General features: G+C 36.6%; 1 protein-coding gene across 2 annotated transcripts in view; it reads left to right on the top strand.

The window, feature by feature from the left end:
- Positions 1-24,827: 24,827 nt before the first annotated feature.
- The window catches only part of TFEC (transcription factor EC), a 66,093-nt gene continuing 63,603 nt past the window's right edge, over positions 24,828-27,317 (top strand). For both annotated transcript variants that reach the window (XM_014248846.2, XM_088055490.1), the window contains exon 1: positions 24,828-24,908. The gene's annotated coding sequence lies outside the window, so the exon portion shown is untranslated. The remainder of the gene's footprint in view (positions 24,909-27,317) is intronic.

Genomic DNA, 27,317 nt, shown 5'->3' with positions numbered 1-27,317 from the left:
CTCTGGTTCCCGCTGCAACGCGAGTCCCTCTCAACCTCTTTGGAGTCTCTGGGTTAGCTGGAGCACATGGAGCTGCTGGAGGAGCTTGCTTGCAAAGGCTAGAGGGTGATCAAAGGGTGCTGCAGAGCCTGTGGGGATAGCATTTCTTTGCACGTTGGAAATCACGATGCAAATAGAAGTGGGAAAAGATGGAGAAGAGGGGACTGAGGAAAAATAAAGCAAGGGGGAATAGGAGAGAGAAATGGTGAAAGAAATAGGAGATGGGGAAACTGGAAGGACTGAGAAAAAAATGTTGAGTAAACAAATAAGAGGAGAAAAAAGATAAAGAAGTAAAAATAAAAAAAAATCTGGAAAGTCACATATTACTAGAGAGAAAGACTCAAAGGAAAAAAAAAGAGAAAACCAAAAAGATTCCTGTACCCAAATCAGGGAGACAGGAAGCAACACCTCCAGAAGAACTCAGAGATGAGTATTTTTCAGGGCAGGTTTCAGGATTTAAACAAGAAATTGTGTCAAATCCATAATTAAGTAGTAGTGTTTTAAGTTATATACATATAGATAGGTTGACTTCTAGACATGATTCCTTTTCACCTTTATGGGGTGCCAGTATGCCCTTAAGGACTCTGTCATTGCCTTATAGCAAGACTTACTACTGAGTAAATTTTCTGTTGGAGGTTTCTCAGTAAAGTCTTTGTTGGCTGTTTGGAAGGAGAAAAGGGATTTGTTGAGAAGAATGGAGGAATTACAAATCTCTGAGGGGCAATAACAAGTAAAGTGAGATCTTGTGGTTAACGGCATAAGTAAGGAGGGAGACTTGTACCTTTTGGCAAGTCTCAAATTTTCTTTGCCCAGAAGTTCTTGTGTTCACATCTGTAGCATGTTTGCACGGCAGTCAAGTGATAAAAATATCTTAAAGCAGTTTTTTGTTGCCCAGAGCGAGCGCTAATGGGGAATCCATCTTGAGTGAAATTTACCATAGAATGCCATTGAGAGCGCATCTTTGAGATCAAGGATTTGTGAAGTAGCAAGAAAGAGTTAGTTTGGTACTTTAGAAAAAACAGTAGCAAAGCCCCAAGAAAGAGTTTGAAGAATGAGGCCTCTCTTTGTGACATAAAATCTTGATTCAGATTAATTTCTCTGTTGATCAAGGGAAGTGCTCTCCAGGAAGGCAGGTTAACCTATAGAAATACCCAAGGCAGTAAAAGAGCCACCAGATTTTCCTCTGCAGTATTTGTAAGCTCTATAAAGTAAGAAGCTTTGGCTTTAGCAAACATCCTGATTGGAGGTTTTGAAAGAAAACCCAGATGAAAGTAGGATGCCATTTTTAACTCAAAAAGTGGCTTGTGCTCTTGAACTCTGTTGCCTGATAAGGTGAAAGTCAATGTTATGAGGAATGTCATCCATCAGTCACTGGGTAAAAGTTTATACCTTGCTGCCCTTTCCTCAGGAATGTTCCACTATATTAGTGAAAGTTCACCTTAAATACTGAATAGGAACACCCTTTGAAGGAAAATTTGTTTTCTCTAGGAGCAGTTTTTGTCAAATATTAGTTTTGGTGGAAATTTTAGTATCTTTTTTTTTCAAGCAATCACTTAAACTAACAAGATAGAATAAAATGGAATGGAATGGAATGGAATGGAATGGAATGGAATGGAATGGAATAGAATAGAATAGAGTAGAATAGAATAGAATAGAATAGAATAGAATAGAATAGAATAGAATAGAATAGAATAGAATAGAATAGAATAGAACAGTTTAGGATGGAAAGGACCTTAGAGAACATCAAGTCTACTGTTAACCTAACACTGCCAAGTCCACCACAAAACCCTGTGCCTAAGTACGACATTTACACCTTTTCTAGATACCTCCAGGAATGGTGACTTTGCCACTTCCCTGGGCAGTGTTTTCCAGTGCATGACAACACTTTCTGCAAAGAAATTTGTCCTGATACCAAATCTAAATCTTCCCTGGAGCAACTTGAGGCCATTTACTCTTTTCTTCTTGGAGTTCTTTATGCTTGAAACCTATAACTTTGTCAAAGACACGAGGCAGAGACCTCGATCAATTAGAAATGAGCAACATTGCAGTAAAAAAATAAAGATTTCCACATTAAAAATGTATATAAATAAGTAAATAATCATTGAGTAGGACTAGGGATACTGATTTAGCTGTGTGTTTGGGGCTGACCATTGCTGGATGCTGTGTAAATTCATACTACCACAGGTCCAGTAGGAAGCTGGTAGGAAGGTGAGGACTAGCCAGAGACCAGTAAATCATTAAAGTATAAAAAAAGATATAAATTACCATGAAAGATTTTGGGAGCATTATCTGTTTAACTAGTGTAAAACAGAATTTAAAGGCAACTTGCAGAAACACCTCTCAACAGCTAAGAGATACCAAAACATTGAGAACATGCTCTCCAATATACACAGCAAAGGTATATCATGGACAGTGATTGGAAGCTGAGCTCAGGCACCTGAGTAATGAGTAATTACTTAAGACCAATGATTTACTGCATATACTGGGAAAAGCTCTGTGTAAGAGTCTGCCAGTTGGCCACTTTGAAGTCCCCACTCTACTACTATTTTCTCAATGAGTGGTTGGGAAGAATAATATTGTTGCAGTTTCCTGGGGCACTCAGGAAGCTTGAAGAAAAGCTTCTCACAAATATTTCTGCCTGTAAATGGCTGCATTTTTTTTGGAAATAATTGTTTTAGGTTGCTGGGACTTAATTTTCATACTTTCTCTTTTGAAACCTTTCTGCGGGAAAATTTTGTATTTAAAGACGGAACAGGTCCAGTCCAGACATTCCTAGGAAGGAAGTCATGGCTTTTTAAAGTACTCTGAAAGTCACAAATACCTTTAATGCCCTGTGCTTGTATCCCCCATCTAGGGAGTTTAATTTGCCCAGTGTCTGTTGCACTGGCATCTTTCCAGCTTCTTTTTTAGATGTACTCTCTTGATTGCAGCAATGTGATTGCATCAACTCCCGCACTTCATACAATAATGCAAACCCTTTCTTAAACTGATACAGTTTTTTTGGTGGATAGGCATATAATTTGAAGGATTAGGAGACACTATGAAAGGGAGAACAGCGGTGTCTTACTACTCCTGCAAAAAATATATCATTTAAAAGCCCAAAAATGCACTCTGCGCCCAAGGAGAACCATTTCAGATCGGTGTATATATCCCACCTGCCTCCATAGGCTCTCTAATACCATTCTAGGGCTTTGCTCCAGGCCACAACTGCTGTGTAAATGATGTAGTAGCAGCCCACAGAAGCACAAGGATACTTAAGCTAGAATAGATCAGCTGTCCATAAAGCTTCATAATCTGTTTCAGAATACCTTCACTGGGCTTTTACCTATCTATGAAACAGGTGTCTGCATCTGAACTAGATGCTTTAGCAATTTTTGTAGCCAGTGGGGCAAGTGGACCCATTTAAGATCCAATTTATCTGGCTTATTTTAAATATGTACTTTGAAGTAAGATGGATTGCACCCTCAAAGTGATATTTTTCTCCCTGTTGACTGAAAAATAAGTCTAGATAATTAGCTTGGATGTAAGCATCTGCATTTTGTCATAAACACAGTCAAATAAATTCCACCTCTATGTTATTTGCTTCAGAGAAAGTGTAGAATTCTCAAAACCTCTTGATTCCATTTTGAATTAACTTATGAGATGATGCTTGAGGGTTAAAATTTAATTTTATGTTAAATTACCACAAGTAAAGTAATTGAAGTTGTTATGCTTTAAGTCTTCCTAGACTTTCTGCTGAAGCAGTTTGTAGCAGCAGGGCTGTCTGTGTCTGCAGATTGTTTCATGGCAGTCAGTTAAAATATCTTACTTTTTAGTTCTATGCACTATAATATTTTTATTTTTAAAAATAATACTTACATTTATGAATATTAAGAAAATACTTAGATATTATATCACTATTTCTACCATGAGAACAAGTATATAGAAAAGAGGAAGGGTTGAAAATTATGTGAAGGGGTTCATAAATAAGAGGGAAAAGGGAACTGGGAGAAAGAGCAAAATACATTTTGGAAGATCTAGAAAGAGGAGGAGCAGAATGGAGACCGAAAGAGATGAGTAAGTGGGAAATAAATACAGAGATCTGTGTAAGATCCTCAGGCTCACTCATTATTTTGTAGACTTTCATAATATATCTTCTTTTTTTCTCTTTTCAAACGTCACAGACTTCATCTTTTTAACCTTACAGTGTTTAAAGTCCACAGTCTCTATTCTTTCTCCCACATACCTCATGATTTTTTTTGTTTTTTAGACATTTTTATTTTTGCTATGTCTATTCTTGCACACACCTCTGCACATCTGAGCACAGCTATTAACCCACTTTTGTGTGATGATTCCTGTGGTATGGAAATCACTGATGTCACTGCGACTCAAAGAGTAAGTTCAACAGGTCCATTGCCTTCAGTAGCAGAAGAAAGCATTAGAGCTGAATCAAAATTTGATTTTTGTTTCAAAATTAGAATTACAGGTAACAATCTTTTAAAGGCTTGAAACAGTCTACTGTACAGGTGGTTCTTTTTAAAGTCTGATGTGATTCTTGATATGAGGGAGGCAAAGTGTGGAAGACAGATGTAAGAAGGGAGCTAGTCATGGCTTAATCACAGCATGTCCTGATTTCTTCCCATGTATTTATTCTCAGCTCAGAACCCTGAACAGTAGTGAGCTGTCTATCCACTCCTGTACATTTAACTATGCCTAGGGCACGTCCAGGCAGTCCTACTGTTAGGACAGTCCCTGGCACAGTTTTAGCCTATGCCTATGAATGCTGCCCCTCAGTGAGGCTTGAAAGTTACAGGGTCCTGGGACAGTTCGTAATCAACATTTTGCAAACAGCTGAATTCTTCTGGCTGTCAACGGCTTCAATGACAAAAACATGAACTCTTCCATGACTTCTGGGCTCAGCATCCACCACCATTCCTACCTGTGTCAATTTTATGAATAAAATTATAGCTTGAGAGGGTCCTGTAAAACTTTTCCTTTGACAACCATGTGCTGCTTAATGTGTATTTCAAAATGGGTGGTGCAAATAGAGGAGGAACCCATTTGCAAGAGATAAGCTTTTTTTTTTTCATGAAGAGTATGAACAGAATTAACAAAGATTTTACAATTATAAAGTAAAGAATAGTGCTGCCAATGCTGCTGTCGCTACCTTGAGGCTGTTCAGGCTTTTCCAGTGTTAATGAAAGGAGACTCAGTTTCTTGTCACCTGCAGCAAAGAGAAGCTCCACAATCTTGCAAAGAAGATCAGTATTTTTTGAAATGCTGGCCCAGGATTAAAAGCATAACAGGATTCCCAGCTTCCTACTGACTTCAGTGGAAAAGTGAGGACCATGATGGGAGTTACGATTCCAATATAAATCTACACTTGACTTGACAGTCATACTATTCCTGAACTGACAAATGGCAGCCAAGGAAGAAGTAGTCAAGCTGAAGGGTCACTAGGGAAAAAAGGAGCTTTGAGGGAGCAGTGCTAGTCTCGATGACAAGGGCTATAGTAATTGAATTTTGAAGAGACCTGACTGTTGAGATATTAAGTATTATACACTGCATTAGTAATTACATAACAGATAATATTAATGATTCTTATACAAGTGTTTGTTAAACCAGTAATTCAGATTTAATGAATAACCAATGGCCTTTTTTATAAGAGGGAATCCCATGCTTAATTTCTGAGATTAATCTTATTTAAAGCAAAAATTTTCTCTCTCTGAATAGCTGGTAGTATTCAGTTTAAATTAGCATCTGCTGAAGTGAGCAGTTGAGCTTCATCTGACATTTATTAGGACAAATGCATAAAGGCTGTGCTGTGGCAATACCATTTAATTGTCAAGGCAATTAGTTGCCACTTTGGATATCAGAATTGTCACTGAGTTAAAAAATAAGGGAAGAAGACATGGCAGAAATAGTTTCCTTTTTAATGGAAAATTGTGTCTGAATTTTATATTAGTCATAGAAGTGAGAATCTGATGACATGGATCAGACCCGGACATAAGAGGGGAAAAGTTATAATTTTAACAATGGTTGATCTACTTTTGACTTTAAACCAACACTGAATTTTATAAAAAATTATGTAAATCACTGGATACTAAGCTAAAATTCCCTGTAATGTTTATGGTTCCCTTACCTCCCTAGAAAAATCAGGATTATTTGTTTTTAATTCAACATATAAAAAAATCCCTCATGCACTATTCTGTGGGTCTTCATTTGCTTTTAAACATGTAGATCTTAAGCAAATCATATGTGCATGACTCCTGCCTTTTACTATAAGAGTTTCTTAGTTTTAATATGATTCCTATAGTTATTTTCTTTCAATATACATGTAAACTGACTACTGGCTGCATAAGAGAGTCCTCTTCAGCTGTGCTCATTATTGTACTTTTTGTTCTCAAATGTTTTCTAGAGAAATTTGAAGTCAGTTTTGTATATCTGCCGTGTAATATTAACAGAGTAAAGCCAGAAAAGTGCAGTGTAGAATGGGAGTTTATTTTGCCCAAGGCTCTGATCAAAAGTGCAGTGTCTGGAAGTCTATACTCTGGCAGCTTGTACAATGGCTGGCCTTTGGATTAATATAGGAATGCAAAGCTACAAGTCCTTAATCTTCATAAAGAATGACAACCATCTCTAAATGGCTAGAGCCTGTACACTCATCCCATCCTTCTCTGGTCCTCATCAAAGTGCAATTTATTTGTTTCAATTCTGTCCAGATCAACTTCTACAGTCCATATTTTTAACGTCTTGGTCGTTTCTGTATCTGGACAGATCAGAAAATGTTATTAGGTGATTCTCTGCTTTATAAAGAGGAAATTAGGCAAATTTTAAATAAAACTCTAGGAATAATTTAGTGAGATTTTTATTTTGGCTATGCTGGAGACCTCTGGGCTATGTTGTAATCCATCTGTGTAAAGGGAGAATTTTGCTTATCTCAGCTGCCATTTACTAGCTCTGCAACAGTGGCAATGCATCTCATACATTTTTTCAAGATTATTTCCAACCATCTCTCAAAGTTCACTATGTATTTACCATGAGGCAGATGATCCTGTCTCTTTTCTGAGCAGCACCAAACAAGATGAGGTTAGACAATAGCTGTATTATACTATAACTGAATTGGCTTCCATACATTATTTCTTTCTGAGAAAAGGTCTAGAACTTGTGGAGACCAGTGCTTCAAAACTTGGGAAAGTAATATTTTTTTCAGAGGAAGAACATTAAAAGTTTGAGCTACAAATAGAAGATTGAATCCTTAAAATGTATAGATCAATTGGTTTTGGGTTAATTTCTTTTGTTGGAGTGAGAGGCAAACATATTGAAGTGCATGGAAGCTCCAGATAGCCTTTACAGGTAGTTGAAATCAAACTGAAGTATGATTGCAATAGTGTCAAGATGTTGTGATTTGTCTGGGATTACCTGCAAGTCCAGCAAAACAAGAGAGGCTGACACCAATAGGATTTAAGAAATCTCACACTTTTCCCATCATGGTGTTTCTGCTCTTTTTATTGCCATCCTTCTTCTAAACACTCGTTGATCTCTGTTGTGATCTTGACTACTCTGTCTTTCCTCATAATGATTGCTGCTATATTCACTCCCAGGAAATTTTTTTCTTAGTGAACTTAAATATAGATCAATCTTCCTTGTTGATCAACTTTACCCAGGAAGGTAATACTCTTCTTTTTTTGTGATCAGTCATTATTCTAGGGCCAGACTTTTGCAAAATGCAGCAACTGGTCCTCATTTAAAATCTCTGTAGTGTCTCCCTGTACTATTTTGAAAAGGAGCTTTTAGTCATTCTCTGGTATTTCCTGAAGTGCATTTTCCAGAAATGAAGAACATGGTTATTGTCAACAGAAACCTGTGGTTAACCTTGGTCTTGATTTCTCCACTAGTTGGAAGAAAATAAAAACCTGAACTTGTCACTTCCATCTGTTCTGACTCACAGCTGGTTCTCTATTGGTTTAGTTACACTTCAAATGTTCTGCTGGATGAGCTTTGATCAGTAAAACATGGTTCAATATTTCATATTTTCCTCTGAGAAAACAATATAAACAGCTCTTTATAACTGACATTAGCATTTTTTGATTTGACAGGGAATTTTAGGATATTACAATTTTTTTTTCAGAAGTCAAATATACACCTAAAAACAGAGTCATCAGCTTGGGCCATTGTATCATGTATGACCTAGAGGTAGTTATTCAAAATGCAAGGAAAATGAAGACAATCATTGCCCATCAAATGCAAATACAAAATAAACCACAAACAACTCAACATGAATAAAGAACCACAAGGAATTATCTTCCACAAATTCAGTTGCCTGTTCATTTCTGTAGCATGGAACTACTTTTGTCCACCTAACATTTTTCACCTAATATTTTATCCTTTCTCAGGAGCCAGCTATTTGAATGCAATAATTTGAATCTGTGAGGTTGCTTAAAATTCACAAAGCTGCTAACTATAGAAATTGGTAATGAAGAAAAGTGTAATAAACAGAAGTAGCTTTGCTGCTCTACAAAGGAGAAAACCTGTTGCTAATGGCAGCAACTCTCTAGTGCCCATAAACACAAGGAAGAAAAGGTACTGTTATTCTACAGCCATCATAGTTTTCAAAGCAATGCTACATCCAGAGGTTGTCAAGAGAGCAGAAAAAACACAATAACCCCCACTTCTCTAACATTCCACATTCCACTTATTTCACCCAAGGCTGCATATTTATTTTGAGATTAATTTGGTACATGTAGTGTACATTTGCCAAGTTTTTTTTTTTTTTTTTTGCTATTTAAATCTTCAATTCCAAAGCTATGTATTAATCCTATTACTGCTAATTGAGAGAAGTCTGCAGTCTTTTTGAGTTAGGTGAAGTTCAAGTTGTAATTGGTATCAAAGAAAGACACAGTGTAAGAACTGAATATTAATATTTAACTCTTGCCATTTTATTATTTCCACTTGAAAATCACAGCAGTGGTTAAAAGACCTTTTTATGAGTTCATGAGGGTAGTGAATTGGAGACTATGGGATGAGATTTTTCATTCATGCAGCAAGATTGACAAAAATTGCTTTGTAAGAAATGTAAATGAAATATTATACTGGGGCCCAATAGTATTGGTTATAGCCACAGGTTTCTGAGTATTCCCATTACGAAATTTTCCTTGTAGGTTAAGTACCTGCACTGTAAAATTTTGCTCAAGGCTAATACAGCATACAAGATTCTAACCCAGGAGCTATTTTGCTCCAAATCTTCCATTTAGCCTTTTGCAGATCACTGTAGTTTTAGGTGATGTTTTGAATTTGAGTACTTTTTCAATGACTGTGCTTTTAAAGCAAAACATCTCATAAGATATGCACACAATGGTGGATTAATTGCTTATGGCGGAAAATAAAGACAAAGACCTCACAGGACAAAGGTGATCCCTTTGATATCAGATCCCTGATCAAGTACATTTATTTGTACATTCATTCAAAGACACAAATGGTGAATTTTTTCAAACGTCAAAGAAATGAAAAGAAAAATGGCCACTGACTTGTTTGCAGTTAATGAAGAATTTCTCCAAGTTTTGTCTATTTTTCTGCGTTTTATGCATTGGGAATTACAGGCTCTGCCTTTGACCATACCTATAGAGCATGTTCACTATTATACCCTTGGGACTGCTATAATCAATCGTTTGAGATCAAGCTGGATGGAAACCAGAATGCAGGAATCATTTTGGAACTTTATCTTGTTGAAAAATACACAAAAATAACGGGAAAATAAGGGTGCTTGAGAGGAGACAAAATGATCAGAGGTAATTCTGGAAGTCAGAGTAAACAAGAAAAGGGATCAAAACTTGGGAAAAAAGCAAAGAAGGGATGAAAAATTAGGGAAAGCAACACTGAAAATAGCAGAGCAAAGTGGAAACAGCTTGAAATACTGCATTTCCACCACTCTCTTTACATTAAAGAGGAAAAATTTTGACAACAATTAATTATTTTTTTATATTGAAATATTTTCTATCATATGAACATTGAAGATAGTCTAAACCAGTAATTTGACCAAAATGTCTAACTAGCAATGGTAGCAAATCTGGTCCCAAAGTGAGATATTTGATTCTAAACTCTTGTACTGTGATTTCAGACAAATGCACAGACAAAGCTTTGTTTATTTACTTGCAAATTTTTCCATTAATATTTTATATTGATTGACTTCAGAGTTTGTTACATTCATAGACCTTGCAAGCTCAGACTGAAAGTGGCTCCATGAAGGGCTGGTAACTTTGTGAGGTGCGTTGACACAACTGTAGTTGCAGTCACTTCCTTATGCAGAAGAAAACCGAACTGCTTTCTAAAGCAAACAAAAGGTTTTGCTATTTTTTAATATTTTTTTCCTGGAAAAAGATCATGAAACTAATACTAGGTTGGACTACATGATAAATATAAGCTTACAACTTTCATTAGTGCTGTTACAAATAATAGATATATTTCTAAAGAACAAACTCCACTTTTTGTTCATATCTGGATCATTAATAATTGGACCGTGTCCTGCCTTTTTCATATTGAAAGAGGCAGACTATAGTTACAGAATAAAGGGTGTGAATAATTAAAAAATAGATTGCATTAAGTCTTGAGATAAGCTATGTTATCTAACACAGAGAGAATGAAAAAAAATGTTGCTACTACAACCTCCAAATGCCTTAGTGAGAATTTCGCCTTGAAAAATTCAATGGAACTGAATACAAATAAGCAATGTCATCCACTTTGTACTATTGAAAATGTGGATTTCGTGTCATAGTGATAATATTGATAGTTAAAATATATTTAATACATAGTTCTTGAAGAATCATCTAGTTCATTCAAACTCCAAGATTACTTCTCTCTCTAGATTTTTTTCTTCAGTTAGTAAAAATGCCAACAAGATTTGAATACAAGCATTCAATTCATACCTTTTGAGGGCGGGGGGTCATTGACTCCAGCATCCTTTTCTATATATTTGTGTTAAGCAATTTTCTGGTCTCCACTGACATTTTGACAATATCATATAAATTGTAATATTTCACCCCCCACAGTCCAATTGTAAGGAAGGTGTCACACGTTGCAGGTAAAAATTTAAGATGCAGGGACACAAATTCATTTCCTCATAGTATAAGGTTTAGCTTCCATAAATGCCTACCTATCCTAAATGGATCCAGCTTTTAAGTCATGTAAATAATAGGCATCTAATTAAAGTTAGTTGCCCAAGTCTCCTGTCGTGAACCAAAAGAGTGGAAAAAGAGTGGAGCATGTCCAGAGGTAAGAGGAGGAAAAAAAAAAAAAAAAAAAAGAAGAAAAAAATTCCTGCTTTTATATGAAGTCTCCCAGGGTATCAGAAAGTAATTCACTTTTTGGAGATCCTTTCTTTTGCTATTGTCCAAAAGACAGACTTTTTCATAATGTAGACTAGAAAACTTCCTCTTAGAGATGAATTTCAGTTGTGATGAATGCTCAAAATTATCCAGGGACTCAAGTTCAGGCAGAAAATTGCACCTGAGTCTTTAATGTCTTTGTGTAACAAGTAACCACTGAGCTATTCTCCTTGCAACCCAGATGATCTTCCTCTAGAGACTGAATCCACTTGTAGACAAGTGAAGCATGAAGTCTTTTCTCCCCTTCAAGTCAGTAATGTGCATTTCATTCTTTCACAGCAGGATTACAACAAATACTGCTCTACAAATGACTGTGAGAAGCCAAAGCATCTTTCAGGATAGTGATACAGACAACTTTTATGACCTGCCTGACATTGTGCTCATCTTACATTGACCAGTGTTAGAAGCAGGACAAGATGAATTGGTAATTTGATGTCTTCTGATATCTAACACAAAATATTTCATATTAGATGTGTGTTAACTATCTGGAGTATCCATAATGTAAAAATTTTCTACAGTAGTTCTGCTGTAAAACAAATATCACTTTCCTGCAGGCTGGCTAAGGATGGCCACCTGCAAGCCAAAACACCTAGGACCAATTTCAAAACCCACTGATGGCTTTTTTACTTTATTGGGCTTTACTTTCAGTCTACAAAAGCAGAATTTTTAGGGTTACATGAAGAATCATTTTGTGTTCAGACAGAAAAATAGTTGTGTAAATATTTTGAAAACATTCCAGGCAGTGATACTTCCAAGAGACTTGGTCTGACCAGACACTCCACTGATTTCTACTTAAAATGTTATTAAAAAAACATGCTATGGAAGGTATTATTTTAGATCATAGGCAATAAAACTTAAGGGGAATTCAGCTCTTTAGAGCCCTGTGTCTTTTTGAATAAAATTGAACACATGTAAAGCGAAAAACCCCCAAACAAATCCATGAACCTTTTCTGTGCTCTTATTTGAAATCTTTATATCAAGTCAGGCCTCAGCGTGTACAGGGCTATTTTAAGTACAGTTTCTACCAAAAGAACTGCTGATGACATTTCAGAAGTGATTCCCTCACTGCTGTGCTCCAGTTAATGGGCCACTCTTGTGATAGTAATGGTATTGCTTCTAAAAATGTGATGATCTGCTGCAGATAGAAAAATCTTCTGCATTATGCCCATTGATTAAAAAAAAACCAACATACTAAAAACCTTATCTGTGGAACAGAGACTTGGGGTAAATGAGGCATAAGTGGACTTTATTCTTAAAAATAAAAAGAGAATCTAGTATAAGGAGTATGTTCTTTTCAGCCCCTTTCCCCCTGATGATTTGGTATATTTAATATATAAATATACTTATGACTCCCTGTAAGTATAGATATACCTGCTTAAAAGATATTCTATATGTATGTGTGGAAGTGTATACAAAGGTCAAAAGCTGTGAGGAGTGGTCCATTGTCACTCCACTGAATATAACACCATAAATATGCATATGAGCACTGAACTAGTGCTCCCAAATGCTTGCTCCCTAAGAGTCTAATTTCTTGCTATTCATAATGGATCAACAGTTTCATTGCAGAAATAAGCACCTGGTAATCAAAGAGACAAGCAGCCTATGATTGCTGTTGAGGTAGTTGTGATACACTATTTATTACATTTGTGCTAGATCAGGAGCTTAGATGAGGCACATTAAGCTGATATTCCCAAAAATGCCTTTACGACTGGGAAATGCAGCCTCCATGATTGCAGTTAATTAGTGAGTGCCAAATTATATAGAAAACAGGTGAATATATAATTTCTTCTTTTCATCAGTAATACCAACACTCTCCAAAATGTCAATAATATTAATCTACTTAACCTGAAGTACACTCCCAATTATTTTTTCTAGAATTGCTTTTTTCACAGTTGGAAGATAAATGTGGATTTTCTTTATAGCTGCATGGTGTTCCTCTAAATATAATCATATTAGTTTATGCAGCTTCCTTGCTGCCAATGTTGGCAGTCTGCAGTGCTTCAGTTCAGTGGATTACTTTGTGGCTCTTAAGTTCATAATGTGTGTTCTTTGAGAAAGTATTTCTGAAATACTCACTGAAAAGGGAATGTGCCCAGGTGAAATATAAAATGGTGTTCTTCAAGATTTCAATCAATACAATATACATTTTTAATTCAATGTCTTTCAGTATGCAAGTCACTGCATTTTCAATTATTAGATATTAGTCAGAAACTAGATCATACAGGATGGTATAATTCAAGAAAATCATAAGACTTCAGAAACTTAAAAGAAAGATTGGAGCTTCTGCTCACCTGCTTGAAATCCACTTTAGTGTAGACTGATTCAGGTCTGATTTTCAAGAGGTTTTTATATTTCTTTTTTTCCCCTCCAGTATTTTTAATATTAGTTTTACTGCATCAGATTTTTTCTCCTGTACATGCCCTTGCCTAAATCCTTTTCTACCTCTGATATGTGCTATTTACTATATATTAAACCAAAAGAAGTTATATTCCCTATCATATCTGTTTTTTACCTTTCAGTCAATATTAAAATTGGAGAGTTATTTCACAGGAACTCTTCACATTATGAGAAAATACAATATTTTTAAAAAATAATATTTACTGAAAGAGCAAGAGCATTGTTCCTTCTGTATTGTCTCGTCTTTATACCATTGTAGATGCAACATGTAGTTTTTCTAGGATTCAAAGGATACCATTTTGACTTTGTAACTTCTCTGAAATCAGTTGAGAGTTTTGGATTTTGGGTAAAACCTCCTAAAATTCCTGCAAACTCAGATTCAATAACTATATTTGATTTTTGTTTTAATAAGGAGGTATACTGTAGAAATCCAGATTTTCTTGTTATCTCTTAACGGGTCAGTGCTTCCTTGGGTTGTTCTGTATTCAATAAATAAAAACCTTTTGGATATGCTTCAGAGTGAAGCAGTGTTCTAGGAAGTTCACTTTCAAAGTGACATCCATCACTTTCCCAAGGCAGCAATATTTGATCATTTCTAGGACAGCTTCCTAAAGAAATGTGGCGTGTTTTGATGGCAGTTGCCATCTGTTTGCTCCTCAAAAACCTTCCTTTCCTTCCATCTCAATGTTTTTGATCCTGCAGTCCAGGTTCAATAGAACTACCTTGAGGTGTCATGGAAATCCATGGGCACCTAAGGAAAAAAGCATAAACTGTGCAATGGGAAAAGGTAACTCTTAATGAGCCCACAGAGTAACGAGCAAGGACAGCAGATGAATGGGGACGCTCAGGTTTACGCGGCTCAGGAGCCCGTGTGCTGAAAGCTTCCTCCTCTGGCAGGAGATGTGATCACCTCTTAGAAGGCGCAGGGCAGTGATCATGAAAAATAATCCAAAACTGCGTAACTTGGAGTCTTGAGAGAGAAACCTTTAAGGGAAATATAGGAGAAATCTACAGGAAACAGCAGCTTATAGGTTTCACTATTTATGGAAGAGGTTGTTCATCTGGAACATTCAGATTATACTGTGTGTATGTAAAATTCTCATGATAAGAGACGCTACAGCAATATTTTATTTATCATCCTTCTTCAGCCCACACTCATTTTGGGGCTGTGCCTCTGTTTCTATTTTTGCTCCACAGGTTTCTAAGGTAGTGTAACAAATCAATGCTTTTGACTGGTGTGTTGAATTTTGAACCAGGCTTTGTATTTTTTATTTTGCTAATCTTACAATGTTCCACATCTGAAAATAGATACATCTTTCATCTGAACACTTGAGGTCCCTTATCTACTTCAGTGGAGTCATGTTCAGTGCAGAAAATTTCATGGGAAATGTATAATATTGATGCTGCTGCTGCTGCTGCTGATTTCTGTACTTATTATTTAGGCACAGCTCCTAATCAATACCAATAATTTAAAACGAGAACAATAGGCTTTTTTTACTGTTTAAAAAAGATATCTTGCTTACTAGAATAGAGAGAGGATCTAAAATAAGATGCAATTTCCAGGGAAAAATCTCAATTTCTGAATTGTGTTACTGGAAGTAAAAAGATGAATTAATGTGACTAATTTCAGAATCAGTCTTGCTGTATTTAACACACAGCTGGCCTTGGACTGCAGCATTTTAAATGAAATTAAGAAGTAGTTTGGTAGGACCCTTTATGTATTTTATTTATCACATTACTGACAAGAGATCTAACTTGTTTCCATTTTGGAAAAAGGTGGTTTTTGGTTTAATTTTGGTTCTTATAGGGTTCAGACACACAGGTTTAAGTCTGCCTGGACAACATATTTTACATACAGTTAAGAATCTAGTTAAGAATAACTACTTTTTCTCTAAGCAGTTTTTTTTTTGCTGTTTGCACTCTTTCAACCTCAAATCAATTGTTCTTGTAGGCAATCAGCTCCTATTTCTGTTCCCTGCTGTATTCCATATCTAGTGCAAATTCAGCTTAGGTCTTGGTTCTTGGTGGCCTTTTATTAGTGTTCTGATGTAGAAGTTGAATATTAATCTGTAAGCTGGGATAGTATGAGTTTCTGTTCCTCCTGATTATTCAGGGAAAAAATAATTTACATTTCATATAGATTTGGACATGAAGGAAGGAATCTAGAAGACTTTTCATACTAAGCTACCACACATGATACGGGGCTTCTGACAGACCTTTGCACTGGGCTGCTCCTGTGGAAGTTGTAGGGAATTGACACTGACCTCAGCAACAGAGCATTTTCAGAAGCCTCTGCTGTGACTGAAACAGGTTGTAGTCAGAAGTTATTGGATAGTTCTGGTTTGTTCCACCAGATCAGTGCCCCAGTGTGCAAAACATTATACAGACATAGTGAACCACTTCCTTAAGGGCCTTACAGCTTTAAAAGACTTAGGGGCAGAAAGCACATCTTAAACTTTAAAAGTTTCAGTGTCAAATCCAGCAGTATAGAAAAAAGGTGGAAAGGATAGCAGTAATCATTTCATGCAGATACTGAAGTAGTATGTTGGTTTAAATACTGTTGCTGATATTTTACTATTCTGCATTAAAAAAATAGTTGGAACTGAGACAAAAAAATTCTCACTTCTCTGAAATACATGGCTGTTCTTGGCTCTGGGGATCACTTAAATGAGTGGGGTTGGAGGTTCTGGAAAGTTCTGAAATGTTCCTGTAAAATGTAATCTACCTGAAAAATTTGGACTGTGTACAAAGTAAATTTAATTGGCTTCTTTAGTGTAGAAAAGCATTTCTATACTTTTAAGTATAGAAAACTGACATATAGAAACTATCTTGTGCACTGGAACTGCAAATTCTCCACTGTCTCGCTCAGAACAGGTTATTTCATCTCAGCTTTAAATGCTGTGATGGGTTCCAGCTGAGTGAGGTGTGTGGTCAGATGCCCCTGCAAATATTGCCCCAGTTTAACAGCATTGTGAGTAATTGTGCCAGATACATTTTTCAAGTGAGAGAGAAGAAACTACTGGGAGACAGCAGCCACGTGCTGGAATGTGTCTGGTCTTCTGTGAGCAGCATTCTGAGCTAAGAGGCCAGAGGAACATGGTCTTCCTACCCTCTGCCTGGTGGAAATGCTCCTCAGCACAGCTCTTGGCAACACCATGTATGGTTGCTCCCCCATTTATGTGATATTTTCAGCATTATCAAAGGATTCAGAATTTGGAGGCTGGATTTTACAAAACAAATTCTGGAGGTTTATGGATTTAGCATAAATCTCTCTTTCAAGGAATGATTATTTGGGAATGTTTTAGTCTGTTGAAATTTTGACTATAGTATCACAAGCCCAACTCTGCACCATCTCTTCTGCTTTAGAGTAAGATAGCATTCTCCTATTTGTATAAACTATCTTAATTTTCATATGTTAAAAATTACAGTTCTTTGAAGAGAAATGAATTCATATCTGCTGTACCTGAATTACATATTAATGAGGCAAAACCTTATGCTCAGGCTATATTTAATGTGGAAAAAGTCAAGTCATGGAGTGTGAAAGTTCCATATTTTCTGCATGGACACAACTATGAAAAATAAATTCCTTCACAGACTTCTCTGGTTTTTAGTTTTGATGCTAAAAGAGCTAATGAAAACCAAGTTTAAATGGAATGCTTACTAAGTCTGAATTCATGGATGATGAGTTTTGTATTAGTCCAGTCAACAGGTCAGTCTATGGAGCGTGGTCAGAGGCTGTATTTTGTTTAGACTAACAAATATTTTTCACATTCTTCACCTGAAGATGGAGCTTGAGTGGTTCTGAATATATAAGCAAAGTATAAGTTGTCACACAGAACTGTGATTAATAACTTTCTTGTTGGACTTTGTACAGGGGAAGAGGCACCATTTTAAGCTTATTTAGATTCTTGTGGCAGAGAAATGAAATCTATAAACAAACTTTCTTTCTTTAATCTTCCTCAACTAACCTATGCTCCTGGGTGTTTTACAGATTCTAATGTAAGGCTCCTGTAATTATTGAACTGTTCTTTTGACCTGGTTGCTTGAAGGATATTGGATTTCTCTTATCTACAAATGGAGATTAGCATTCAGATCACCTGAAGTGCTAAAACACTGCTAATTTTTTTTAAACAGATTTATTTCAAAACCTTATTTTTTCTCCCTACCTTGGACTTCAGCATTCACATTTAACTCATTGTATTATCTGTTCAGGGTAATTTGAAGATTACATTCCTGGGATAAATTTTTAGTATGCTCTTTAAGGTCGCCAGTACAATTTTATTAGCTAACTGGCATCTCTGAAAAAGAGTAATTACATAATTAGATAATTACTTGGGTAATGTTAATAATAATTTAAAATAATTAGAGGGTGTTCTCTGTGGCTGCTGTTTCCTTATTATTTCAGTGACTGCTTTCTTAAAGGACTTCTTGTCTGTGCATACTTCATCTCATAGTACTCTCTGAGGACCTAGTTTTACCTCTTTTCTTTACAATTCAACTTTTCAGGTAAAGCCATTGATTACAGAGTTCCCAGACACATGGAAGTGTCTATGAGGACCTAAAATTGCCTGCAGTGTAACTGCATAAAAATTAGGGTATATCTAATTGTGAATAGGCTTGGTCTCCTAACACTGTCCCTTTTGATTTGTGCTCCCAACTTACAAATTTTCTAGGGCTGTAGGAGAAGGAAAATGGGTATATGTACAGGAGAATAACAAATATAAAATGAGTGGCCAAACCACGGAAATAGACATAATCTTTCCCCCTGCTTGGGTGAAAATGAAGAGTCCTAAGCTGCATTTTTCTGGAATTTGAAGCCCATCAGCAGTTCTGAATTTGTGAACAGGAACCTGTGCTTTGACCTCAAAGAATAGAAGCTTTTATTTCCCTTTTTTGTATTCTCTTTATTAAAATTCATTCCTTCTTTGTTACAAAATTTTGTACATGGTATTTTTCTTTTGTTAACTAGAAGACTATTCTCCTAGAAATTGTCTCTTAATATATAAAGTGATATCTACCTCTCAATTTAACAAAGACCACTTCTGAAAAAAGTGAAGAATGAGTAAGGACAGGGAAAAAAATGAAAATGAAAATTCAATATTGTAAAATAATTCTTATTTCTACAAATGCAAAAAGAGTACTAGACACCATGCTTGTAAATAAAGCAACAGGGATAGGGGGAGGAAAAGAGGGTCACTAGGGCCAGTGACCTCCACAAAGAATGAACAAGTCAGTTGTAGACATTATCTGTCCAGTTCACAAACCTTCTTCAGTCTCTGTTTACAAGCTTAAGAAAAACATTTTAGGCAAAGCTTTAAAAGAACCTGGAGGACTGTACAAAAATGCCAAGAATTGGATTAATTGGCATAATGCAAGGTGGCTGGGCACAGCTGGGGAAAGTGTCAGTGTAGGGAGAATCCCCACCAAGTAAGACTGTCTGTGCAATTAGCTATCTGAACTCTAACCCTTCCAGAATAATTAATGAATAACAGAGGGGATCAAGACAAAGACACAAAGTGATTTGGTGGGTGCTAGCAAGTAATACATCAAAGAATGCTGGTAATTGGCCCTGTGGCTTTCATTCTTTGCCCTATTTCTTTCAATTCATTGACTCAAAATAATGGGTTCAGGTTCATTATCAACAGGTTTTAGCTGCAAGAGCACAACACTTCAACAAAGCTATGATTGTAGCAGTGCTGGTGGCTAAGCAAAAGTTGTAGAGTGTAGCACACTCCCTCGAAAGGGAAAGTAGCAGCATAGTCACCGGCTTTGTCTTGCATGAAACTGTTGGTATTCACGAATTTGCTCCGAGTTTTCTAAGACTTGGTGTCCACTGAGGTTACAATGCTGGAATACAGTTGGTATGGGCAGGTATGTATATCTCCACTTCAAATGCTATTGTAGTGGCAGCATCTATATTCTGTTCCTTCAGCTGTAAGAAATGAAATAGAATTCCTGACATCATGTGTCACATGTACTTGACATTATTTGCATACTAGTGGAGACAGTTTGGAGACTTTTCTCTCTCTGTTTTGGTGGCATTGCAGTAAAGGGAAAATTTATTCTTTTGAGTCCATAAAAATATATTTCTGATCTGCAAAATTTTATTCGAGGGTTTTGTTTTGTTTTTTGGCTTTTTTCTCTCTGAAATCAGAAATGGAAAATCCACTCTTCTGTTTGTTTCTAGAAATGTAAAACATTCATATAACGTTGAGGAGATAATTAATTAGAATGGCTTTTGATAAAGAACAGAAGAAGAAGAAGCAGGATATTAGAGCAGTCATCTTCAAAGAGTGAATGATGTGTATTTTTTCTCTGCTGTCATTTTGCCATTGTCATTTCTCCCTAGTAAATATTGTTATTTTCTAACTATCGTAGTAAATACAGTTGCATTTATGGTTAAAATCTATATGGCACTATAGCTAAAAACTGCCCTTTTGATGTAGTATTTGAGAAATGTGAGAAGTGGTTTAAATTTATAAGCTTTCTTATAAGCACAAATGGATGTAAAATTATTTTTCTTCTTGGTTAATGATGTTATTCTTAATTTAGGTTCCTAGCAAATACACAAAGTGGTGTAAATGTTTTAAATAGCAAACTGTGCTCCTTATTCTCATATATAGCAATATAAAAACTTCCCATTTCCTTTGAGAGTCTGTGAGGAGGTAGCTGTTGGTGCAACTATTTTCTGTCTAAGTCTTACAGATCAGATTCTGATCTCCATTACACCACTGTTGATCTGAAAGAGCTTGAGTGAACTTTATGCAGAATTTCATTTCAAGACAACTACATTTTATGATTGTGAAATCATGCAATAGAATATTGAGTAATTATAAAGTTAGATAAAAAGTTTCTGATACAACCTGTGGTATTTCTTTTTTATTTTAGTCATATTTCAGAGAATAGCAACTACGTATTAAATATACAAATGCATATATGAATTACCAGTGTATAAATGCAGCTATAAATACAATTACTCGATGCATGACCAACAGCTTCAACCCTTTAAGCGCAGTCATGCTGTTTGAAATAATGATGTCACTGATCTGTGTGTAGCTGTTTTTGTTGTTGTCTTCTATTGCGCCGGTTCCTCCATCAGAACACGTGCCTTATCAATAGCTTTGCTTGTGCTGTAGGCAAAAGTACTGCAGTTTTGGAAAGGCTTTATTTGTGTGTATTCTAAACTGAACATCTATCTTTTGATAAATTCTAAGCAACACTTCTTAGAATTTTAAAATTTTAAATGTTTTAAAACACTGCTTAACACTGGGAGCAGTGCTCCAAGCCTGGTGTGACAAGGCTGTTAGTCAGAACGTTTGCTCTCTGCTCTTTGTGATTCCAAGTGGTTTCTGCAGAGGTTTCTTGTGAAAATCTCAGCATGACTTAGATGATATATGAAACACTTTGAGAGTATTTCAGAATTGTTAAGTTCAAAATGTAGTTCTTTCTGAGGCTTTTCATAGCACTGAGGAAGTCTTTTCCATTTGTTCACACCAGGACATGAATGCCATGAATATATATATATATATATATATATATATATATTCACAATAATAACTTCAGGATGGCAAATAAAGAGTAAACTGTGATTTTTAGTCTTGCCACTGTTATATGTTGTTAAAATAAATATTTAAACACTACTTGTATTGTGAAAAGCCATGCTCCTAGTGCCATCTGTCACACATATATTTCAAGATCCTGAGTTGACAAAATACTGATTGATCTTGTCTCAGAGGTTCTTACACTTTTTCAGAAAGTTGCTCCTCTTTTTGTATAATTTTGCCTTCAAGTGAATAACAAGACTTTGGGAGAGAAGGAAAATCGTTATTAAAAATACACACAGACTTGATCAAAATAACTTTGATGGCTAGAATGATGAATACAGTCGTTGTCTTCCTTTGACAGATTTTTTTTGTCTGAGATTTGAGAGCACCAATATTGATTTAGAGAGCTCTGCCGCTCAATTTTAAGTGAAATGTAAAACTTCTCCATTTTCTCACCTATCAGCCTCCATAAAAAAAGGAGGTGCTCTTGCAGGGAAAAGTGCTATTCTCAGTTCAGATACCACAACGTGTTTATGATGTGGGCCTTAACTAAACAGCTCCCCTTTATGTGACTAAGAAAGAAAGATTATCTTTATTTAGGGTTGGAGTTTTCACTGTAGCAGCTGGATACGAGTCTGGATCCTAGGCCAGACTGTGGGACCTCTATCCCTTTGAGGGCATTCTGTCCATCAGGCACCCTCTGCTTTTCTGCTCTCCGATGGAAGTAGTAGTTCGGCAACAGTAGAAGCCTATTCCCTGCTCTCCCTCTCCTGCGAGTAGTGGCACTCCAGAGGAATGGCAGAAAGCTGCATGTGATTGTGCAGCAGATTGGATCCTTTTGGACCAAAGAAAGTTTCCCTGAAACACTCAGGGATCTACTCGTGATTAGCAAAATTACTTTTATGCACTAAAAATGGATTTTGTCTGGTAGCAGAACTAACTGTAAATGGAAAATGAGGAGGAAGAGGGGCCGAGGGACAGTTGTGTCTCTCAAACATGCTCAGTTCCTCTCTTTTAGTGAGAACAGGAACAACTTGAGACTTTTAAGGGCGTTTCGCGGTTGAGAATTAAAATATAACTCATTGCATTGCTTTCTAATAGAGAGTGCACAAAGCCTGCAAAAGAGAAGGGAGTCTTGGTTGCTGAAGGCCAGCTCGTGTTTCAAAGGCTGACCTCCTTTGAAAAGGGTCTCTCTGCCTAGTGTTCCCATAGGAAGGGACCCAGGGGCTGGATTCACGCTGGCCTGCGGTCAGGGAAGAGCTGAGCTTCCGTTCAAATCACTGTTCCCTGAAAGAAAAAGCATTTCAGTGCAACCTTAGCTGTCTTTGACTAAGATCCAGATACTTTCTGAAGCAGGGTCTTCATTTGGCTGATATTATGTGCTTGAAAATCTCAAAAGGCTGTAAACTTTGCAAAATCCAGAGTAGTCTTTGCTGTAATTTTTTTATCTTAACTTGGTATGGTTTCATTTGGCCTGATATCTACTGCACAATGCATTACAGGAACTATCAGCAAAATATGGGCTGAACTGGTCTAGGAGAGAAAATAGTATTTTTTTTTTCAAATTTTTTGGTATCATAAAGGGAAAAACATAGGATGTCAGTAACTAGACTCAGGGAGAATCTGTGTTTCTAAGCTTTATTCCTAAACTTTCCTATACCAAATTTATTACCAAGTCTTCCAAAGATAACAATATTCACCATAACAAAGCCCTCTGAGTTTATTAGGTAAAAGGTTTATATAGTAGGAAAATAATACGATAGTGGTACTTTAATTATTTCTCTAAAAGTGATTAAAGGAAATGTTCATAGTTTTGGAACGGAGCTGACTTCTGTGATCAATAGTTTGTACCCCCTTGCAAAATGTGTTGTTTATACAAAAGAATAAGAAATCATGTCTAGATGTGAGGGAAAAGAATGGCAGGATGTAGAAGGGCACAAGGATGATGAAAAAAGAATCCTGACCAGCCACTTCTCATGGAAATTATTGAGGTGGAAGACAGAAACAGGGAAGAGCTGAGCAGAATGTTTTAGATATTATATCTAAGCTCACATGTCTTGCCCAACCAAGAAGAGTGTGACTAACCCATCTCTCCCCTCTCCCCTAGGGCCAGGCCTTCAATTTTTTGTGCCCTTTGCCTCCTGGTCTCTTCCATGATGGCTTTTATATCACTTGCCAGAATTTTTCTGGCTGGAGGTTTAAACAAGTTTTCTCATGAAAAAGAAAATAAACTTCTGTGAATGTTGTCTTGTTTGTAGACCTTTGAATCCATCTAAGATTTTCAAGAGCCCTGTGGGGAGCTAGGCTGTCCCTGTCAGGAGTAGAGCTCAGGGGAAGGCAAGTGCATGTCCTACTATCTCTTTTTAAGTTTTGCAATGCTGTGAGGATAGCAGTGACATCTTCAGCACTTAAGAAAGCATCTCTGTTTCAATGTCCAAGTGTTTTATCTGTCAGAAGTTTTTGTCCCTGAACAACTTTTGGTATATTGGATCTCTTCCTTGCTTGCCTGATATCAGAAGCACTATTAACTTTTCCCAGTATTGTTGCTAAAAATTGTAAACTGCTGCTTGAACCTCTGCCTCCTTGCATTTGGTTTTGTGCAATGCAATAAAAACTTGTTTGTGAGAAATTTCAAAATATTTTTGTAGCTTTCAAGTAACTAAAGAACAATTAAACCAGGAAAATGCCATGTTAATTGTAGCTCATTTGTCATTACTGGTGTCCTCCAATACTTGCCTCTCATGAAGGGTTAGATAAATCCTTTAATATTACACAGAAAATAATACAGTGTGACAGAAAATGCTGTTCTCCAAACAAAATTTGTGGATGAAGCTCCCACATTTGAAAGTATTTGAATAAGAAGATTCAAATATGTCCATAGCACTTACAGCAGTGTTAAAACTAGGCTTTAAAGAGGTGAACATACCTCCTTTAAGGCTCTAGTATATAGCTACTACTGTAAGAATAATAATAATAAAAAACCTTAGGGGTCTTAGTGCGATTTCTAGTGATTCCTAATTTGGAGGAATTAATTGCATTATATGAGGCTATTCTGACCACAGAATTTTTTAATCTCAATCTGAGGTAATCATATCTTCAACAGAACATAGACCTGAGTTCCCCTATTAAATAAAGAAAGCCTTGATCCATATTCAAGTTCTTTTCTTGAGTCTCCTTGCTGTGATGAAAGTGTTATCTCATCTTGTATTAATTTTGTCTAGATATGTATATATTATGAATATTATTATGCTATAGCTTCTGGGGAAGGTTTTCTCATATATTTTTGAGAATTTTAAACAGTTAAAGTAATACTTAAACTTTCCACCTCGCTTCAAAAAAATGTGTTTGTGAGAAGAGGGTGGTGTTATGCAAGCCCTGTCTATAACAGCCTTTGAAAGTCAAATAGAGAAGCAATTTTGTAGTGGTTCCTTAAGAAGCAAACTTTGTCCCCACCCTTCACGGGAAGGGAAGAGGGAGCTGTGAAACCCCTGTGCTTGCTTCTCTTGGCATTACTGACCTCCAGCTGTGTGGTCATGTCTGCCACACGTGCTATGGCTGAGGAGCTCAGGTGAGTACTGCGAGAGACAACTAACTACTCGCTTCTAGGGATTATTCTACTTCTTAGTGTTGGGGAAAACCAGCTGGCAGGAACTAACCTGGGTTCAGGGACTGCAGGAGAGGATGCAGGACCTTGCAGTGGTGGCAGCAGCACTGAGCAGGGCCCGAGAATCTCTCCAAGCCTGGCAGGCAGCACCAGGCTGTTGAGCGAGTGCGTGTGAGAGCAGCAACTGCACAACAGGGCTCAACTGTGTAGTCATTAACAATCAATTTTAATGCTTGTATTTTAATTGTCATTGAAGCTGCAGTGTATTTTTGTGGAAGGAACTGGTTGGTTAAAAAGATATTTCAATGCCTTCTGTATTTGGACCACATTACAATTAAACTATTGTACTTCTATAGCCATAGTGTTGCTCCACAGCTAACGGGGTTTAAGTTAGACCATTAACTTAATAAACTGCTTTCTGAGGAGAAAAGAAGATTTGATTTCACTGTTCTATAAAATTAAACTTGTACTACAGAAATGAGTAAACGATTTTTACTGCTTATTTACACAGATCTTCTGTGGAGTTCAGTGGAAATTTTGCCGATTAATTCAGAGCAAGACTCTATTCAAACAATATTCGCATGACAGCACATTTTTTCACTGTGCAGTTTACTGCTTTCACTGATCCATTTTATATTTGATTATTAAATAATTTTTAGAACTATAGTGACTTTAATGATGGCATGTACAGATGTTAAGTCCATGTTTATGGATGTATAGACAGCTATATTCATTCACAACTAAACTCTCCACCATAAAAACTCGATTTTAAGTGCAGGCAATTTGTCCTCAAGGGAAAGGAAAATAAAACCCAGTGATCTAAAAAAACCCTAATAATGGCCCTCTATCCTCCTAACCTATAATTACAATTTGGTATCTAAAGAATTTAATGATACTTGGTCTTTTGCCTCCACAGCCATGGACAAATCTGTCAAATTTGGACATCCAAAATGTAAATGAATTTTCAAAGTCTGAGAGTGATTTAAGAGCATGGTCCATGATAAGATCAGTGGAGACTGACATTATTTAGTCACTTTTGTGGTTCTCACAAGAATATCCTGAATGTATACTTTCACATCAAAGTCAGTATGCTCTCTGAAATGCTGAGCAGAGCAACTGATTTTTGGAGAGCTATACATAAAGATATTCTGGCACTACTGTGGCAACTTACAGGATTGAGTACTAATTTAGATGCCTAATTTTAAATCAAGGTTAACTTAAAAATTCCACAGTTATTTATCTAAAATAATATAATAAGCTGCTTCTAGTTAGCTCATCTTATCTGTATCAGTCTAAAAGATTGACATGTGAGCTGAGCCAGTTGTTGTGGAGAAGCAAGATGTAACACAGACCAATTCACCTGCCTATTTTAGACATAATCAGGACACAACTCCTAATTTATTTTAAAATCCAAAACTTGCATGAATTTGTAAGAAAGAAACATAGCAAAAAAAAAAGTAAAAAAAAAGTAAAAAGTAACAATGCTATATTTGAAGCCATTGTTTCTCTTCATGTTGACACGCTACCTGTTCCCCAAGGTCAGGAACACCCAACACCTCTGCTGAAGGGGAGGTGACAAATGTGACCAGGAACTGTGAGGAATAACACTTGCTTACTAGAGACACACTTCCATACTCTCCAGGGTAAATGTTGGGTGAATGCTGGGGTGAGGGTATACATAATTGTAAATGTAATGTGTTTAAGGAAACAAAGGTGTAAATCAGGTTGGTAAAAGACAAAGTTTCCCTTGAGCTGTGTGTTTTCCTGGTGTGTTTTGTTTTAATCCACCACTCTAAGCTGCTTCACTTTGATAGAGTTGTCCTGCCAGTACATGAGACAGTGAATGTTCCCAAACAGTTTTCCCTGCACCAAAAGCTACAGGAACACAGTGAGGATTCTTTGGCAAAAAGGCATAGTAGGGTTGTGCTGTGAAGCTACCTTGAAGCAGTAAGTGAGGAGCAAGTGAGCAGGGAAACAGGATTTGTCTCACAGTCATTCTTTTACTTTGGGAAGCTTCTTGGAACTGTACCAGTACTGTACCAGCACATTGCCCATCTAGATGATATGTAAGCAGGGCTGGTCAATATTGTGGTTACATCTGCCTGTCACTAGCCTTGTTCCAATGGGACAGATTCTGCTGAGCTGTGAAAGCACAGGCCTGCAGACTGTTGTCAGGACAAGGCTGGGAACTGAACAAACTCTTTTCTGCAAGCAATAATTATGCCATGGTTCAGTAAAGGAACACTTGCAAAGCCCAGTGGAGTGAAGCACAAAATAACCTTACTGATCAAACGGCTGTACCCATTGGGATCTATTAACTTTTCATCTTGGCAGAGACTATATAGGTGTGTTCAAAACCTGTTGGTTTGATGT

The sequence above is a fragment of the Pseudopodoces humilis genome, chromosome 5 (genome assembly GCF_049639895.1).
Source record: "Pseudopodoces humilis isolate 2021_Gansu_Grassland_sample_001 chromosome 5, ASM4963989v1, whole genome shotgun sequence".
Lineage (NCBI taxonomy): Eukaryota > Metazoa > Chordata > Aves > Passeriformes > Paridae > Pseudopodoces > Pseudopodoces humilis.
This window is presented reverse-complemented; position numbering and strand designations above follow the sequence as displayed.